Genomic DNA, 9,649 nt, shown 5'->3' with positions numbered 1-9,649 from the left:
CTTGACTATGAAGGGGCCCTCCCACTTGGGCTCCAACTTGCCCTTGGACTCCGTCCGAGCTGTTCGGACGAGTACAAGGTCCCCCTCGCTGAACTCCCTCGGGATGACTGTGCGGTCGCGCCATGCTTTGGTCTGGGCTTGGTATTTGCTTAGGGCCTGTAGGGCGAAGACCCGGTCTCCGTCAATGAGATCTTTTGAAGTTGGCTCGTCCACGTCGGGGACGGCTGACGGAACTGTACGCGGGGACCCATGCTTTATTTCTTGCGGGGTCATCGCCTCCGATCCGTATAGAAGGCGGAAAGGAGTGAACCCGGTCGCCCTGCACTCAGTTGTGTTTAGCGCCCAGACTGCCTCCGGTAATAAATCGGTCCATCTGCCTTTTTTTCATCGAGAAGCATCTTTTTGACAGCTGTGAATATTTTCCCATTGGCACGCTCCACGACCCCGTTGGACTGCGGATGATAGACCGAAGCGAAGGCAAGCTTGGTGCCGATGGAGAAACAAAAATCCTTGAAATCTTGGCTGTCGAACTGCTTGCCGTTGTCAACTATTAGCTCGGACGGTACTCCGAAGCGGCAAACGATGTTCTGCCAGAAGAATTTTTGGGCAGTCTTTGATGTGATCATGGAAACAGCCCTCGCTTCAATCCATTTGGTGAAGTATTCGACGGCTACGAAGGCGAACTTAAGGTTCCCCTGAGCGGTGGGCAGGGGCCCGACGATGTCCAGGCCCCAGCGCTGGAGAGGCCATGTATGGGCAATCAGCTTTGTATATTGCGAGGGGTTGCCTGACCGAGGAGAGAACTTCTGGCAGGCTTCGCAGGACCTTGTGACCCGATTTGCGGCGCAGATCATTGTGGGCCAGTAAAACCCTTGTCGGATCACCTTGGCAGCCAGGGCCCTTGGCCCTGCGTGCGAGCCGCACGTGCCACTGTGGACTTCGCGTAGGATCTGCATGCCTTCGGTTTCGGTGACGCATTTAAGCATTGGCTGACTGACCCCTTTCTTGTATAATTGGCCCTCAATCAGCGCGAAGTCCCGGCTTCGATGTCTGAGGCGCTTTGCCTCACTGACGTCAGTTGGATGATAGTACCCCTGTAGGAACAGGGTTATCGGTGCCCGCCAGTCTTCGGTCATGATTAGGTTGACTATACGGTGGCCCTCGCTATCATTAGTTATTTGGAGCCCTTCGGGGCTCCGGACGGCGGGCGTGCCGATGGTGTGAAAGAACACGTCGGAGGGCAAGGGCTCGCCCCTGGCGGCAGCCTTGGCCAATGCGTCGGCCTCCTCGTTCTTGGCCCTATCCACATGCTGCAGGGTGAATCCCTTGAACTGTCTCTCGAGACTTTGGATAGCCGCGAGGTATTGCATGAGCGCGGGGTCCTTTGCTGCATAGTCTTTCTCGATCTGGCCGGCAACTATCTTGGAGTCTGTCTTGATGATACATGTGGTGACTCCGAGGGCCCTTAGCTTGCGGAGGCCGAGGATAACCGCTTCATACTCTGCGATGTTGTTTGTGCATCTGTCGGACTCCAGAGCGAAGCTGAGGCGTGCTGCATATCTGTGTTTGACTCCGGTTGGTGAGGTGACGATTGCAGCGACGCCTGCCCCCGCATGGCACCATGCGCCGTCGCAATGGATGGTCCAGACTTTTTCTATGGACGGGTCCGGCTGTGCTATTGGCCCAGTCCAGTCGACGACGAAGTCTGCCAGGACTTGCGACTTGATGGCTGTCCTGGGCTCGAAGCTGATGTGGTAGCCGGAGAGTTCGGCTGCCCACTTGGCAATCCTCACCGATGCCTCCGGGTTTCTGAATAGTTCGCCGAGCCCTCTGTCAGAGGTGACTCGGACCTTGAATGCTTCAAAGTAATGGCGCAGTTTGCGCGAGGACATGACAACTGCGTAGGCGATCTTCTCCAGCTCTGTCATGTTGCATTTGGACGGTGTCAGGACTTCGGAGACATAGTAAATAGGGCACTGTCTGACTGTGCCTTCAACAGTCTGCTCCTGCACTAGTGCCGCGCTGACCGCGTGCGGCGAAGCCGCGACATAGAGCAATAGGGGGAGCGAGGAGTCGGGGCTTGTGAGGATGGCCAGCTCCGATAAGTACTGTTTTAATGAGGCGAAGGCCGCTGCTTGCTCCGGCCCCCAAGCGAAGTCTTTCGCACCGCGAAGTGTTTTGAGGAAGGGGAGACTTCGCTCGGCGGACCTGGAGATGAATCTGTTGAGAGCGGCCAATCTGCCTGTCAGACGTTGGACGTCCCTGACGGACTGCGGAGGCAACATGTCGACGATGGCCTGGATCTTGGTTGGGTTGGCCTCGATGCCGCGGTGTGACACTAGGTAACCCAATATCTTGCCCTGGCGAACACCGAAGACGCACTTTTCCGGGTTCAGGCGGAGTCGTGCATCTCGCATGTTCGCGAATGTCTCGGCGAGGTCGGCGAGGTGGTCCTCCTTATTCTTGCTGGCGACGACGATGTCGTCCACATATGTAAATATGTTTCTACCGACCTGCCCTTCGAGTACTGTTCTGGTGAGTCTGGAGAAAGTGGACCCCGCATTCTTGAGTCCCTCCGGCATCCTGATGAAGCAATAAGTGCCGAAGGGTGTTATAAAGCTGGTGCTAGCCTTGTCTTCCTCCTTCATGTATATCTGGTGATAGCCGGAGAAGCAGTCGAGGAGTGACATGACCTCGCATCCGGCCGCGCTATCGACTATTTTGTCGATCCGCGGCAACGGGAAATTGTCCTTCGGGCAGGCCTTATTGAGACTGGTGAAGTCTATGCACATTCGCCATTTCCCGCTTTTTTTCTGCACCATTACGACATTGGAGAGCCACGTGGGGTAAGCCACTAGCTCGATGAATTTAGCTTCTAGGAGGCGGTGCACTTCCGCCTTGGCGGCCTCTGTCTTTTCGTCGGACATTTTGCGGAGCCTTTGCTTTTTTGGTCGCACCGAAGGGTCAATTCCCAAGCTGTGCTCAATTATGGATCGGCTGACTCCGACCAGGTCTAGGGCGGACCAGGCGAAGACATCTTTATTCTTGGCCAGGCAGCAGAGAAGCTTCTCTTCTTCATGTGACGTAAGGTCTTCGCTAATAGTGACTGTCTGCTTGGGCGTGGCCTGATCAAGGGGAACAGTCTTGGTTCCGTCTTGGCTCTGCAACTGTGCCTTCTCATGCTGCTTGTCGGTTGGGATGGCGGGCGCGGGGACCTCGCGCTGGGTCGTGAGACAGTGTACGTTCCTCTGACCAGGCACGAAGTCCCGCTCTATGTTGCGCGCCGTCTGCTGGTTGCCGTAGATCGTGATAGCGCCTAGCGGACCTGGTATCTTCATACATAGGTACAGTCCGTGGATGGCAGCTTCGAACTTATTGATGGAGCCCCGGCCCATGATGGCGTTGTACGGATATACCATGTCGACAATGTCGAAGGTTACTTGCTCACTTCGGGCATTGGGTGCTACACCGAAGGAGAGGGGAAGCTCTATTTTGCCAACGGGAAAGGTGCCCTTGCCGCCGAAGCCATACAACGGATTGTCCGAAGGCTTGAGCTGACTGTGGCTTATACCCATGCGGTCGAAGGCGTGGAGGAAGATGATGTCCGCCTGGCTGCCGTTGTCGACTAGGACTTTGTGTAGGTCCCAGCCTGCTACGCTGCAATTGATGACCATAGCGTCGATGTGGGGGGCGCTGCGCAGGTCGACGTCTCGTGCATCGAAGGTTAGCGGTATGTGGGACCACTTCGTCTGCACGACTGGGCCGGTGACCGCGACATGGTTGATGCTGCGGTAGTGGTCCCGCTTCTGCCGCTTGGTGTCGAAGTCAGTGCTGGACCCCCCTGTTATCATGTGAATGACTCCGCGATATGGTTGATCGGCGAAGTCTTCCTGCTTTGGGGCATGGGGGATGTTTTGGTGTTGCTGGTGTGGTGGTGGGGGTGGAGGAGGTACGATTTGTACTTCCTGATGGTGTTGGTAAGCGTGGTGCGGTGGATGCGGAGCGGGAGCGTGGATATATGGTGGGGGGGTGGCTGGTAATTATGCGCGACAATTCTAGGATTGTCGGCTGGCTGCGCCCGCGCCATTCTGTCTCTGGTGGCTTTCGTTTCGGGGCAGTCTTTGGTTTGGTGGGCGCAGTCTTCGCCGTGGAAAAGGCAGTAGAACCGGCGCGGCGGCTGCGCGCGCCCTCGGCCCCTGCCACGAGTTCCGTTTCCGCGGCCTTGGGGGGGATATTCCTGGCGACGAGGGGGGTCAGCAGCAGGCTGCTGGTTTGCGATGTTGTGCACTTGCTGTTGACTGCGGCCATCTCGACCGGAGTCTGGTTGCGGAGTCCTCGTCCATGTGCGGCTGGACTGCGGGGCATCTTTGGGCTTCCGCTGTGACTCAACTTTGCGCTGGTGGAGCTCTTCGGATTTGGCATATTTTTCAAAGAGCTGATATAGCTCCTGAAGGTTCTTGGGTGGATCTCTGATACAGTGGCTGTAGAGGACGCCGGCCCGAAGGCCACTGATGGCGTAGTGGATAGCGATCTGATCATCGACGGAGGGCAGCTGTGACTTGAGCGTTAAGAATTTACGGTAATACTCCCGCAGAGTCTCCTTTTCCAACTGTTTGCAAAGCGAGAGCTCGGCCAAAGTGTCGGTGTCTGGGCGGTACCCTTGGAAGTTAAGAAGGAACTTGTCCCTGAGACTTCTCCACGAATCAATGGACAGCGGAGGCAATCTGGTGAACCAGGTGAGTGCTGGGCCCTCTAGGGCGATGATGAAAGACTTCGCCATTGTGGCGTCGTCCCCTCCGGCGGATGCAACGGCGACTTGATAACTCATTATGTATTGCGCCGGATCGGTGCTGCCGTTGTACTTGGGATATGCCCCTGCTCGGAAGTTAGCTGGCCAAGGCGTCACTTGCAGGTGTGGCGCCAGGGGACTTCGCTCGTCGAGGTAGTTGACCCCTTGGAATGGCGCGCCGTGCTGGAAGGCGTAGTCATGTTGGGGGAAACGCGGGTTCTCCGGCTGCGCCCGGTGTTGCAGGGGTGGGCCATGCTGCAGGCCGAGGTGGCCTTCGCGCGTGTCCTCCGGTTGCGCGCACTGCTGGAGGGGTGGCTCTTGCTGTAGACCGAGGTGGCCTTCGCGCTGCATCAGCGCGATCTCGCGCTCGAGGTCTTGGGCCTTCTGCTCCTCGTCGCGTATCATCTGCCACACCTTGGCTAGTGCGGACACACGTTGGCGCTTGGCTTCCAGTATCTCTTTCTGCCTCTGGAGATTGCGGTTCTTGAGGCGCAGGGCGCGCAGCTGTAACTGTTCTTCTGTTGAGATGCCGAGGACCTCGCCGTCCTCGGTGAGATCCGCGCCCTCCACTGTGGCGAAGCCTGGGGGCGGCTGCGATTGTCCTTCGGGCCCGCAGGTGCGGAAGGTGTCGTCTTCGCAGGTGCGGGGAATGTTGTCTTCAGTGGGCTCTTGGTGGGTGGATTGGGTGAGGGCGAGGGCCTTGCCCTTTCTTGCGGCCAGCAGTGCTGCCTTCGCAGCCTCGTCAGCCTTCGGGTTAGCTCTCTTGGGTGCCATCGCGGGTGGTCTTGTCGTAGCACGAACGGTGGGCGCCAAATGTTGGAACTTGCTCTCAGCAGCAAGGAAGCCAACAAGGGTGAACGGTGGTGACAACAGGGTTACGTGCACGGGGGCAATAGCTCTGTTGATCTAGCCTCTCACGGGCACTGTGCGGGGGTATTTATAGGTAGCTGAGTGCCCAGCGCCTTGTGTTAAGGACGCATGTGCCCTCAGACACCTAGTTTATCCCCAGAATATTCCTATAAAGCAGGGTTACAAGCTGTAATTACAAGAATGCCTTTACAAACTAGGCCCGTAACACAAAGGCGGCCACGCGGGGCCCGTTACAATGGGCCAGATCACACGTGGGCCTTAGAGCAGGACGAGGCCGTGCTGCGGGGAGACGTCACTGCTGGCCTTCGTCTGGTGCTGAATGAAGCGAAGGGTGTCCCTGCCCGTTTTGTCTTTGACAGACCAGCGACTGCATCGAAAGGGACGAGCGAAGGGTGGCGTCTTTGCCTTCGCCCCAACAAAGCTCATGAGACAGCCTATTCGATTCACCCTGGCAGTGAGAAGATGTATCAAGATCTGAAGAAGAAATTCTGGTGGTACGGAATGAAGAGGGAAATCGCAGAGCATGTGGCTATGTGTGATAGTTGTCGGCGGATCAAGGCAAAGCACCAGAGACCAGCTGGATTGTTGCAACCGTTGCAAATTCCTTAGTGGAAATGGGATGAAATCGGTATGGATTTCATAGTCGAATTGCCTCGCACTCGAGCCGGCTACGATTCCATTTGGGTAGTGGTGGACCGCTTAACCAAGTCAGCCCACTTCATACCTGTCAAGACCAACTATAGCAGTGCAGTATTGGTAGAGTTGTACATGTCTCGGATCGTTTGTCTTCATGGTGTGCCAAAGAAGATAATGTCAGACAGAGGAACGCAGTTCACCTCTCATTTCTGGCAGCAGTTGCATGAAGCCTTGGGCACACATCTGAATTTCAGTTCAGCCTATCATCCGCAGACAGATGGTCAGACTGAAAGAACCAATCAAATCTTCGAAGACATGTTGAGAGCCTGTGCGTTGCAAGATCAGTCCAGGTGGGACAAGAGATTGCCTTATGCAGAGTTTTCCTATAACAACAGTTACCAGGCCAGTTTGAAGATGTCACCATTTCAAGCGCTCTATGGAAGGAGTTGTAGAACTTCGTTGCAATGGGATCAGCCTGGGGAAAAGCAGGTGTTCGGGCCAGACATTTTGCTTGAAGCCGAAGAGAACATCAAGATGGTCCGAGAGAATCTGAAGATAGCGCAATCAAGGCAGCGAAGCTATGCAGACACAAGAAGAAGAGAGCTGAGTTTCGAAGTCGGAGACTTCGTCTATCCGAAAGTGTCACCGATCAGAGGAGTCAGAAGGTTCAGAGTCAAAGGCAAGCTAGCATCCCGCTACATTGGTCCGTATCAAATTCTCACAAAGCGTGGAGAAGTGGCTTATCAGCTCAGCCTGCCAGAGAATTTGTCCGCGGTGCATGATGTCTTTCATGTGTCTCAGTTGAAGAAGTGCTTGCGTGTGCCAAAGGAGCAGTTGCCAGTTGAAGGTCTTGAAGTCCAGGAGGACTTGACCTACGTTGAGAAGCCAACACAGATCCTTGAGACCGCAGATAGAGTCACCCGAAGGAAGACCATCAGAATGTGCAAAGTCAGATGGAATCATCATTCAGAGGAAGAAGCAACCTGGGAGTGTAAAGATGATCTGATGGCCAAATACCCTGAGCTCTTTGCTAGCCAACCCTGAATCTCGAGGGCGAGATTCTTTTAAGGGGGATAGGTTTGTAACACCCCGAATTTTTTTTTGGAGTTGAATTTTTTCTTTTCTTCACTCTCCAAATTCGGGTGTTACCTCTCTTTCCCATTTCTTTTCGCTAAAACCTCACCCGTCTTCAAAACTTTAAGTTATGTAATAATAGTAAACCCTAGAGTTAATTTCTTTGATTTGCTGCATCATGCCGAACCATGCATTTTTTGCTTGTTTGAAAGTGTGAAGGCATTCATATAGAAAATAGATATCAAAAAAGGAAAATCTTTTCTTTTTCTCTCTCCTCCCTCTCCTCCCCCTTTTGGCCCAGCAGCCCCCCCTTGGTGCGCGCGGCCCAGCCGGCCGACCCAGCCGCGCCCCCCTCCCCTCTCTCCCCCCTTCCCGCGTGGGCCCCGCGGTGGCCCAGCCGGCCCCCGGCCCAGCTGGCCATCCGGCCCAGTCGGCCTCACCTCCCCCCCGCGCCCCCCCCGCTTTGGGCCCAAGCGGCCCAGCCGCCCCTCCCCTCCCTCTCCCCCAAAAAAATGCCCCTCCCCGCGGGCCTCGCCCGTCATTCTCTCTCCCTCTCTCCCTCTCCCCTACCCTAACCGCCGCCGCCCTCTCCCTGCGCCTGCGCCGCCGCCGTCGCCGCCCTCCTCGCCCGCGGTGAGGCCCTCCCTCCCCCTCCCATCTTCTCCCTCCCCTCCCTCCTCCTTCCCCGTCTCGCCGGTGCTTCCCCCCGCGGCCGCGCCGCGCTCGCCGCGCCCCGCCTCGCCGGCCCCCGGCCGCGCCCCGCCTAGGCGACCCGCCCGCCCGGCTCCCCGGCGAGCCCGCCCCTGCCCCGCGCTTGGCCGCCCCGGCGAGCCCGCCCCCGCCCCGCGCTCGGCCGCCCCGGCGAGCTCGCCCCCGCCCTCGCGCTGCCCCGTCCCGACTTCGCTCGGCCCCGGCGCAGCCTCGAGCTCGGCCCAGCGTGCCTTTGGCGCGCAGCCTTTGATCTCGGCCAGCGCGCGGCCCCGACGTGCGCGCGGCTAGTTCACGACGCGTGCGTGCGGCCTTGTGCGCGCGCTCGCGTAGTGCACAGTGCCTTGGCACGACTCGCCGTGCCTTCGTCTACCCCTAGACGTGCCCGTCTATCCCCCCCGTTATATTTTATGCGCGCTAACCACGTTGCTCATGTTAATAAAATAGGAAACTCAATTTAGAAATCGGTTACGTTAGTTGAATCATATAGCTAATCGTCTATCTCGTTTAATGTTGATTAACTAAAAGTGGCTATGTTTCCATTAGTGCATGTGACTAATTATTATTATTAGAGTTAAGTGGAACTAGAACACGTAACGTCTAGTTATTCGTCTACCCGTAGTGCGCCTTGTGCATAAGCCCTAACCCCTGCAAGACCCTTCCCCGTTTCTTTCTAACCATGGAAAATGCAATATCACATGTCATATTCTATGCATGTTTAATCTACTTGTTCTCTTGTATGGTGTACTGTTGGTTTCCTAATTTCAATGGATGGATGAATGTATGTTTGCACTCGCATAGAGAACGATCCGGTTGAAGAGCCCGAAGAACTCGCAGGAGAAGCCCCTGAGCAGCAGTCGGTTGGTGGAGGCAAGTGTCCCTTGACCTATCTTTGTCCTATTCATTCTTTAATTCACCTCCCGCATTACACATTTATACCTAAGGATTGACTAGCTTTTGTTATCCATGTCCTTGTTTACCTATTTGGGTTGGATTATTATTGCTTAGACTTATGCTATTGCTCAACTCTAATCAATGAACATGATGAGAATTATCAATGATACACTATTTTCCCCTCTTTATTATGATGTTATACTTGTGGTCTTCAAGGGGGCTCGAGCGATTTCTCGAGTGCCTCTCCGTAAGGACCTGTTCGTTGGATGACCGCCCGGGAAAACAGTGCAACCATGAGGGTGGAATGGGACGCCCTTAGCTGAGTAACTAGAGGAACCGGGGTGTAGTTCGCTTAGCCGTCGTGCCATCAATGGGGCTCGGTGTATGCGGCTCGCTCTGCCAAGGTTGATTTGTCCCTTGGGGAGGAGTGCGGTACATTTAGGAAACCTAACGGGCGACTACAGCCCCGGGGAATCTTTGTAAAGGCTACATAGTGATGCCTTGCTGGGTCACCTTGGTAGTGACCAATGGAGAGTCATGATCTCCGGGCAGAAAGGGAATCACGGCTTGTGGGTAAAGTGCACAACCTCTGCAGAGTGTTTGAAAACTGATATATCAGTCGTGCTCGCGGTTATGAGCGGCCAAGGGAGCTCCAGTGATTAGTGGTACTTGATCAGA

The sequence above is a fragment of the Zea mays genome, chromosome 6, assembly GCF_902167145.1.
Source record: "Zea mays cultivar B73 chromosome 6, Zm-B73-REFERENCE-NAM-5.0, whole genome shotgun sequence".
In the NCBI taxonomy this organism is placed as follows: Eukaryota; Viridiplantae; Streptophyta; class Magnoliopsida; order Poales; family Poaceae; genus Zea; species Zea mays.
Note: the sequence above shows the minus strand (reverse complement) of the source record.